The sequence below is a fragment of the Coccinella septempunctata genome, chromosome 5 (assembly GCF_907165205.1).
Source record: "Coccinella septempunctata chromosome 5, icCocSept1.1, whole genome shotgun sequence".
Lineage (NCBI taxonomy): Eukaryota > Metazoa > Arthropoda > Insecta > Coleoptera > Coccinellidae > Coccinella > Coccinella septempunctata.
Genome location: NC_058193.1, coordinates 15,444,768 through 15,455,269, shown reverse-complemented (window position 1 = coordinate 15,455,269; position 10,502 = coordinate 15,444,768). Strand labels below are relative to the sequence as shown.

Below are 10,502 nucleotides of genomic sequence, written 5' to 3'. Positions count from 1 at the left end.
ATGATGATGAATGTTGTATAATATGGTTAAATTAAATATCAGTAATTGGGGGTAACACAACCTAACCCAACCATAAATCAACCTCATTATTGATGTAGTTCTTCCTTCAATTTTTTTCTTTAATTTGGAATTCTCAGTTTCTTTACCATCCAATCACCATCTTATTATCAATGTTTGTAACATCTAATCACCATAGGATGATCATTTAGTCTAACACAACCTAACCCAATCAAAACCTAACCTCCTCTTTATAGACCACTCCTATTGCCACAGCTATTGGAGTGTTCATCCTCAATTATTTTTTCGGAATTCCCAGTGTTTTAACCATCTAATTACTATGAGATGATCATTTAGGGTAGCACAACCTAACCCAAACATAACCTAACCTAACCTAACCAACCTTTTGTTGGCCTAGTTCATCCCCCTAATTTGCCAATACTGAAATTGAAACTATATTATAAAAGTATCCTATATAGAATCAATATGCAAATGATTTCCTTAATCCCAACATCCATAACATTATTATAAAATAAAAGATGTATTTAATCGCTTCAAATGGCTAAAAATTATCTAATGTAAAGCAGACTGATGTATAAGGGATAGTTTCACGTGAGATAATGAGTGGTACCTATGTAGGTTAGGCTCAACATGTCTCATATAATTAGAGTTCGAATAATAACAAACAGACTATTTTATTTCTTGTTGATTGAAAGATTATCTTTTTATATTGAATTGATGTGGCCTATATTTGATGAAAATCCATAATTGAACTTGAAACTGATTATACGTTTTTGACAAAATGAGTTTTTAAACCTTTAAACCATGACACTTGTTTCGCTATCACAATAGCATCTTCAGAAGTGTAAACTAAAATATTTGGTACCGAAACAAAAATATATAAACAAGCAATCAGACTCTATTGCTAAGAATTGGGAGGAGGTAATGATAGTTTCCGGAACATTTGAAACAATTCGGGACAGAAACAGATAAGACTAGAGCTCATAATATTATACTAATCACCGGGAACTTCAAAGCAATTTACAGGTAGGTAACAATCGGAGGATCGATCGTATAGACAATGAAACTCTCTATTGACTTTCGATTAATTTATAATAAAATCTTAATTCCTTGATGTTATCGAAAACTATTATCTACCCTTAGATTTCAACGAGGTTATTTATTTTTTTTTTAATTTCAACATTGAATTTTTTGAATTTTTTTGTTTTTTCGTTTATTTTATTTCCGCGATTAAAGTGACGAAAATACTACTAGTTGGACACAAATTTTCAAAATACATTCAGTAATAGGGGGTCATTGAGGCGAATCTGATCGTTGAGTAAATCTTTTTTTGATAATGATGAAAACACAATCCTGACTTCACTACTCTTATTTTCTCTAGGTTTTATCCACTTATAGCAGTCGGTAAATTATTCTAACCAAAAAAATGCTATCATATATTTGCGTCATCTATAAGTCTCCCTGAGCATTTAAAGAAACAATAATGAGATCACTTTCAACTTATCATTATCTACCATACCGTAGTGTAATATATAAGGCCTGTTCGTAGTGTGGTTCACAACGGTTGTGAACTATATAGAGCATATGGATTTTCGCTACCCTAAAATGGAATTGCGCTTGCTCTGTACAGTTCACAACCGTTGTGAACCACACTACGAACAAACCTATGGATTATTCAAACATTTTCCTCATATCCAAGATTACGGGCTGAATCTGGCAACGTTGCATCGATGTGGTCCAGCTATTCCCGCTAAGGCATAAAAATATGGCGTCCAGCCATGCACGGATACACATATGGAAACGATGGTCCAGCTATGCACGCATCGGCGTAAATATATATATATATATATATATATATATATATATATATATATATATATATATATATATATATATATCCAGCATATATATATATATATATATATATATATATATATATATATATATATATATATATATATATATATATATATATATATATATATATATATCCTCCTATCATTATGGCTTCATGTAACATGCAAGGATGCATTGTGGCTTCAGGCGAATTATGACTTCAGTATATGTGAAGCCATAATGTAATTCACGTTTTCCGCTCAATGAAGCTACCGATTTGACTCTGGTTTACGTGATTCGAAGCACTGAGTGATGTGGAAGAACCTTGAATACAGATATCTGCTTAAATTGTAAAGATGACATCACTATTACGAAATGAAAATTTCTTCTCGTGAAGCCCTAATGGTCGGAGAATGGTAAATATTGTATATTTTAGTTTGAGACATTGCCACCGGGGGCGTGACTGTAATATACATGTCCTGTATATTGTAAACTACACCTTGTACTTTATGGACTCAGAGATGTGGCAACATCTCCTTCCCGTTTTTATCTATAGTGAATAGAGAGAATTCTCATCCAGCGGTTGAATTTCGAATATCTCTTGGGGATGCAGAATTTTTATTGCGCGTCAGAGTTAGGTACTCATCTTGTGGTCTTTCGAAGCTTCTATGAAGGAAAACGTCATTTATGGATGTTAATATTCTAATCAGTGATGAAAATTCGTGGTTCAATTTTTTATCAGTCAACCGCATATTCTAGTTGAATACTGAAGAATAACTGATATGTTAATTCAGCCCAAATGCTATCTCAAGCCGAAACCATGTGATAGGCCAAAATATAATGGCTTCCCGAAATTTTATTAGGTGTTCTGATGATTCGAAGAAAATCAGAAACTTCTTTACATTAACTGAAAAAAAAATTAAATGCTTGAATTGCAAACTTATTTCCAAAATTAATAAAATTGTTTTTCGCTTCATATAAAAAAATTTAATCTGATGGAAAAAACAACTTTCCATGTAAAACAAAATACACCTGTTCTTTTCATTTCATAATGAACTTGCAGTTCAAATGTCGTCGAAGTTAGTAACAAAACCTTCGAAATAAAAGAATTTTTCCAACGACATAGAGCTCAGGAAGATATTCCTAAAAAATGTTGCACTGAAATGAGTTTAATATAACAAATACCTAGTTGGTTTAGTTGGTTTTAGTAAAACACAACTACATAATAATTTTCCCACATTTGATCCCGACCTCGAATGATATAAAATTATTTATTAGCATAGTAGTCTATCAGCATACTGCAAAAGTATTATCATTTGGTGGGTAAATATTGAAAAAAATCCCAAATGAAGATTCAGTTTATTATTTAAACAATAATATGAAGTCAAGGATAACAGAACAAAAGTAGGTTATACATAGTGTTTGTTCATGAAAATTTTGAGTCAGTTTAAAAACCAACATATTCTGAACCTTAGGAAGTCTTTATTTACAGCTCATGAGAATAAACGTTGAGATATCGTCACAAACTCGATTATCTGCTAAATTACATCGAAAGTCAACGATTTGAAAATTTTTACAGTCGAATTTCAGTTAAGATTGTATCAATATTCTCTAAAAGCCCTTATTATAATTCGATATTCAATCTTAATCTTACTTTATATCAGTATTATTATTTGGTAATGAAAAATAGTAGGTAAAGCTAAGGTTTTTAGCGTATATGGAAAACTCGGTCAACCGTTTTCAACATCTCTTCACTTAATTTGATGAAAAATAGTAAGTTTGATCAATATTGATATAATTGATGATAATTGATAAGAATGAAGGCTTTTAGAATAATGGAAAACTCTGTCATATTGGAATACTTGCGGCGTTTTTTCACTCCTGATGAGAGTCCTCAATTCTCTTATTTTTTTTTCGTGTTGAGTAATACTGAATTCTACTATGGCCTTAAATTTAGAGCCAGCTCGTCCAGCATGGAAGGAAATGACACTAAAAATAAAATACATACTGTGCGAGTTTGGCAAATCAAAAACGGTATGAGATTTTTTAAATTATTATTCTTTAAATGGTGGAAAATTTCATATTCTGCAAAAAAACAGGCTTCTTCAAGGTTGATTCGTGTTTGACTGAGGTAGGAAGAATCACTTCATGATGTGGGAGCGAGACCGATGATGACACTATTATAAAATTCATTTAATATGTTTCATTCAGATAATAAGGTTTATAACAGATGTCCGAATTGTTTTCCTCAGCCGCAATGCAAGCTTGATATCTCCTTAAGAGGGGTCTACACCGTTCTAGTGGTCAGTCCAAAAAGAAAAAATGAATATCTCACGTCAGAAACTGCTAATTTATATGGGGTATTCATTATAATTCAATTCAATCAGTTCGTCACCTAAAAAATTCAGAAATTTTTTTATTCGTCAAACGGAAAAAAATTTTTTTATTGAAGAACAAATATTCACTCATGTTATTAACTTTCCGATGTGGAATTATCTCTTCTATGAAATTCCACATGAAAAAATTCCTCCAAAAGTCTCGTCATTGGCTACAATTCGTATCCTGGTGAAATTGAAAAAAGACGTTCGTCTTTTCAACGAAAGTGGAAACTATTGTAATATTCGTAACTTCTACTGATCGTTTAAATGTTCTGGAAAGACCCCACATTCTGGTAGTCTTTCCCCCTTTACGCCTTATACGGATGGCAAGGAATTCCCGTGGTATAAACTCCTCTATAAGATCGTGTTATCAAACGTTTGTTTCTTCCATTGTTAACCAATTCAGCTGCCTCCATTTATCTGTGCAGTAACTCAGATATTTTCGATTGGCTAAAGAAATCATTACTTTCTCCTCTCCCAATAAGATAAATCTTGCAGATTTGAATCTGGTGAACGAGATAGTAACCAATCGCTAGAGTATACCTAGTCGATGAATCGATCTCCCGGTTACAGCTTGCCGTCGACATCTGGGACAGCCTGTATATATAGTGCTTACTTTATTATGACTATCATTTTTAACAAAAACCGTCCAAAATTGAATAAACAACCCCTTCATGGTGGAAGCTATGCCAGAATTTGATTTCGTTGAATTTGCAGCCCTCGCAGAACTTTTTAGATACAATCAAACTTCAAATCACAAAAGCAACATGGATCCGAATAAGAAGAAGAAACCACATATAATACCTACCAACCGCACTAGCATTTGGAGATATCGATAATCGTTTGTGGATGAAAACAGTTAAAACAGATGATTCAAAGAAAAACGCCAGCCTAGCAAACCTTCCCTGTCATTCGGATCTACCAAAAATAAATTTTCAGTGTGAAATTTCCAAAGAGACAAAAAGAGACCTCCAACAAATGCTCATATATCTCGGGAATGAATACTGCTGATTTCATGAGAATCTTCTCACTGTTCCAAGAAACGCAGGGAATAAGCAGTTGATGTTGATATCGCAGGTTGAGAATATGAATAACTATTCATGGTTAGGTACAGTTTTTCCATTCGACTTTCAGAATTTAGTTTACTCATTGAAACTTCTTTCTTATTATTCAGTATATTTTCTTATCGGACTGTTGACTGAGCATATTCTCGTTGTTTTAGTTAACATTGTTTCTCCACGGACAGATGTCCCAGCAGTTAAAACAAATTTCCGATACTTCTTGTTGTGTTAATATTCATTACACAAATTTTGAGTATTAAGTCAACAGTAGTTTGAATCGTGACAGCATAGTAAACATGGCACGCAAAATTGAAAAATAGTAAATTTTCTTGTGCAGATAAAAATATTCACACGGTGCATGAATTTCTGGGTTCATGGGTTGAAGCTTGCATAGGTATTATATATTATATTGCCATCACAATGAAAAAATTGATCAGATACGTTTCGGTATATTGAATTCTCACTGAAATAACCTAATGTGATTTGGTTGACAACGAGAGGTTAAAATTGTTTCGATTCAATTCCATATACAATTCGAGTATTTCCGACATCTCACTTGGTAGACAGTTGAACAGAGTAGAAATTGGAAAAAAACTTTCATCAGCAGTACCTACTAGCCACTAAATCTTCATAAACAAAAATGTGGGTTCATCAAGAGATCGAAATTTGAGTTATGCATAAGCGATCTTGAATAAAGAAAGTGTGAAATTTTTAGAGAGAACTGTATCGAAAGCATATGAAAATAAACAACAAACAGCAGCGATATCGGCACCAGTGGTTCAAAATTAAATAAATAAACTCAGTAAGTACTCAAAATAATACATATGTATTATTTTGAGTACTTACTGAGTTGAATTTCCATTAAATACCATATGGGATAAAATATATATATATATATATATATATATGTTTGGGAAATTAAAGAGCGTGATTTAGGTCTCTCTCTTCTTTATTTCATTGTCAACGTTTCGATCCTGGTTAGGATCTTCTTCAGGACTCTACACGGAATTATCCGTTCATATATATATATATATATATATATATATATATATATATATATATATATATATATATATATATATATATATATATATATATATATATATATATATATATATATATATATATATATATATATATATATATATATATATATATATATATATATATATATATATATATATATATATATATATATATATATATATATATATATATATATATGCAATATGCATATTCGTTGATAAAAATGTAGGTCACAGATGTGGAGCATCTACAGTGAAATGAATTTTTATTCTCGGATCGCTAATTTCCCTCATTTTGCAAATAAGGAGGTGCATCTGGCAACAATGCATGTAACTTGTCCAGCAAGTCACGTTAAGACATATAAAAACGACGTCCAGCAAAGAACGGATAGTCATCAGAAAATATCGGTCCAGCAATACACCTTACGGCGTAAATATATATATATATATATATATATATATATATATATATATATATATATATATATATATATATATATATATATATATATATATATATATATATATATATATATATATATATATATATATATATATATATATATATATATATATATATATATATATAAGGTTTTCCTGAAATAGTATAGCAAGGTTATATTTGTATTGAATAGATCAAAATCAGTTAAAAGAATTTATTCATTTTCCATTAACTACATTAAAATATGTATCAATGAAACCTTTATCTTCGTCATCAGGATCTGCAGATAATTGAAACGGAAATTGTCGTTGGCTACTGGCATTCCTGGAATAAATATATTTTTATGATTTTTCAGAAACAGAAAGTTTCATATTTTGTCAATTTAGGGTCATGAAAGTTCTTCTATGAAGAATTGGGGTAGTTATCGCAAAATTGGAGGAAAAATAATTAATATGTACTTTTCAGAAAATTAACTCAGCAGCAGTAAATACGGGGTCTTTATTAAAGATTGTTACATAGCATTTGGCTTCGAATGATGCTCCTTACTAGAGGGTTCTGAACTGAATAACATCAGTTTCAAAATTGATTCCAACTGATGTAAAAATTATTTATAAAGCACCTGTCAGTACTAGATGATACTACATTGGTGGTATGGAATATTTATAGTACTGAAAAGATACACTTTACTGAAATATATTTTCGTCAACTTGTCAAATTCCTGATCGGTGTGATTTTTGCTATTAGAACAAATAGATGGTAACAGAAGATTATATAGTGCAAAGTCTCTAACTCTGAACAAATTCAGTATATCGAAGGTAGTTTTTTTGTAAATATGCCCGGACAGAGCGATCGGAGGTTTAAGTTGCGCACAATTGTGATTTTTTTATGTCTACTCTTAAGTTACACATACGCACCCAAATATCAAGTTTTTATTTAATATTCTTTTGTTCGATCTTTCAACAAACGTTGTGACCCACAGAACGACAAACTAATGAATATCCTCGTTAATCTTCGCTGCTACTCTCATTAATCAGTTTTATTCAACTTTTTATTTGACAGAAAATGATTATCAAGAACCTCGTGACATTCAATTTTTGAAATAACCGAGTTATTCCTTCGAGTTGAATCAGATTCCCTCGTTTTCTAATTGATCGATGTTTTTTGAATATCTTTTCAACGACAAGAAATAAGACTTTGATATTTGGTACATACTTAAGTGTGACTTGATAAAACATTCAGAAATGGACTTAAAAAATCGAGAGGATAACCACTATGTGAAAAATGTACATTGATTTCGGAAATCAAGATGATTTCGACGATGATTTCGGGATTTCGAATGATGATTTCGGGATTTCGGATGATGATTTCGGTCTTCAAAAGTACATCGATTTCGGAAGTGGTTACCCCCTCGGAAAAAATCAAAAAAATTTCGATAATGTATCAAATTACAGTATCATATTCCTTCACTTAAGAAAGCGCCATTTAGAAATACTATTATAATTCAACCTGTGCTAGTATATTTACAACAAAAAAACTGCCCTTTTTCACAGAATTTGTTTGAAGTTAGACTCTCACACTCTATAAAGTTATTATTTACAAAACAATAAAAGTCCTAAAAAAATTCACATCACGAGAACAATTTTAGTGCAGATTCTATTTTGAAAGCAACTCGCACAGCAAGTAGTCGAGTAGTGAAAAGAAACACAAAATTCATTCTATTCTGAGGGTGAACTGAAGAAAAGCAAAAAATCTCAGGATATGAAAAAATTATAAAACTCACTTTTTATTCCGTCCACCATCTGAAGTCATCCAACCATATCCGTACGGGTAACACTGAATTGTTTCGGCATCTGTCGCTTCTTCATATTTTGTCCTTACACCAAAAGCTACTGCAAAACATGCAAAGTATGAAGTATATACCAACTTCAATCAAATGATATAATTTGCATAAATAGGTAAACAAAAAACAAAAAATAAAAATACGAGTAGAAATCCGTAAAACATGGAATTCATTAGCTCCCAATCACATGTTAAAATAGATATTATAAAAAGAATAAAGATTAATTCGAAAATTCCATTGAATAGATTCAACCTCTCGTTCAACCTGGTTTGTGGTAAGGTAAGACCTAGGGTGAAACAGTTGAATTGTGATGAAAAATAATAAAAATGAACATATACAAATATTTCGGTGACATTATGGCACAAATGGATAGATTTGATAACACGTGCAAGTAGATGGAAAACGTTAAAGAGGAAATAAGTTACTTACCAAGAATCAGGTGGTAATCAAACTGGAATTTATTTCGTTCCATATCAATACACACGTTAGTCTCACACAAACACACAAAACGATCGAGCCAACGCGCAAACGACAAAATCAAAATGGCACCAATGAATGCTTCCTTGTTCGGCTTGCGCTTCTTCGAATGAAATCCAAATCTCACGTACTGCCGTTTCTTGTTTCTGCACTAAGCAGGTGGCTAGAGTGGCTAGTGATCAGCGTTGCCGGGTCCAGAAATTTTATTCCCCAGTATACGGTATCCAGAGTAGAGTAAATCTTTACTATGTTGAATTACCTAGATTCTTGATTTTCATTTTTATCAAGCCTTGAGAAGAACGGATAGAGATATAGAGAATATCGACTTCTTTAAGTAGTACTTGTTAAGTTCATTTGTATCCAAAAAATAAAATTATTTATTTTAAGTCAGTTCCTAAGACAATATGATTACAAATAATTCATCTACTTCACAAATTATTTATTAGGTACTTATAATGATTGAATGCCGGTTATACAGTTACAGATAAAAGCTGAATCCAACGTTGAACCCAATTCAACTGACTGCCTGACAATGACAAAATAGAACTGAACTCTCCAAAATTACAATGGATTCAACTTTGAACTCGGTTTGAACCTGAACTGTAGAATGTAAAACCGTGGCTTAGAGTAATTGAAGATAGTGTAATATATGGAAAAGAACAGATTTCTGGACAACGGAAAATAAATCTTAGGAAAATTTCTCCAACCTGGCATCGCTGCTGATTCTATCGGGGGGGACTGTGAATGCCGCGTCGACGCACACTAGTCTAGTCGAGAGAAGAGCGCATTATTTGAAAGTTAATTAGCATACGACGAAAATTTAGAGATGAATTTAATATACATAAAGGGGTAGTAGGTAATTGAGTATCTCCGAAGTAATTCAAGGGATGAAATTAAATATAAATTAATTGTATCCATTCAATAAGATGAACACATAAATATTTGTGTTGCTGGTTTTTATTAGGGAACGAAGAATTGAACAATACTGTAGGTCGGTCCTGGTCACTCAACGAATATTCTTTTTAGAATTGATTATTTTAGGATAGAAAATTGAAAAGCTTCTGATGAATTGACTGATGTATTTTCGACTGTCTTTTTATATTAACGAATCACCCTAGTAACTAATATGACATGAACACGCACGCTATTTTAATGAAAATTAAACATACTCCCCGGGCTGAACCGTTGAGGTTAAGAATTGAAAATAAAGAGTTCTAAAATTACGATATATTTTAACACTTCATATTAAGATTCAATATTGTTATCGCAATATGGAAGAGGGCATATTTTAGTGATTGATCTAGTGAATGTTCCTCCTTGAGTTTTAACTTTGACAATACGAACGCGTGAGTCTTTGCCCTTAATCAATTCAATAACACGTGCTAGTGGCCATTTGAGTGGAGGTGTTGCTTCATCCTTCAATAA

General features: G+C 31.8%; 1 long non-coding RNA gene across 1 annotated transcript; it reads right to left on the bottom strand.

The window, feature by feature from the left end:
* Positions 1-6,960: 6,960 nt before the first annotated feature.
* Positions 6,961-8,577, bottom strand: LOC123314479. The gene is made up of 2 exons (XR_006537826.1): positions 8,541-8,577; positions 6,961-7,084 (listed from the first exon to the last, which is right to left on the bottom strand). It is a non-coding gene; the product is annotated as an uncharacterized LOC123314479 (long non-coding RNA).
* Positions 8,578-10,502: the final 1,925 nt, after the last annotated feature.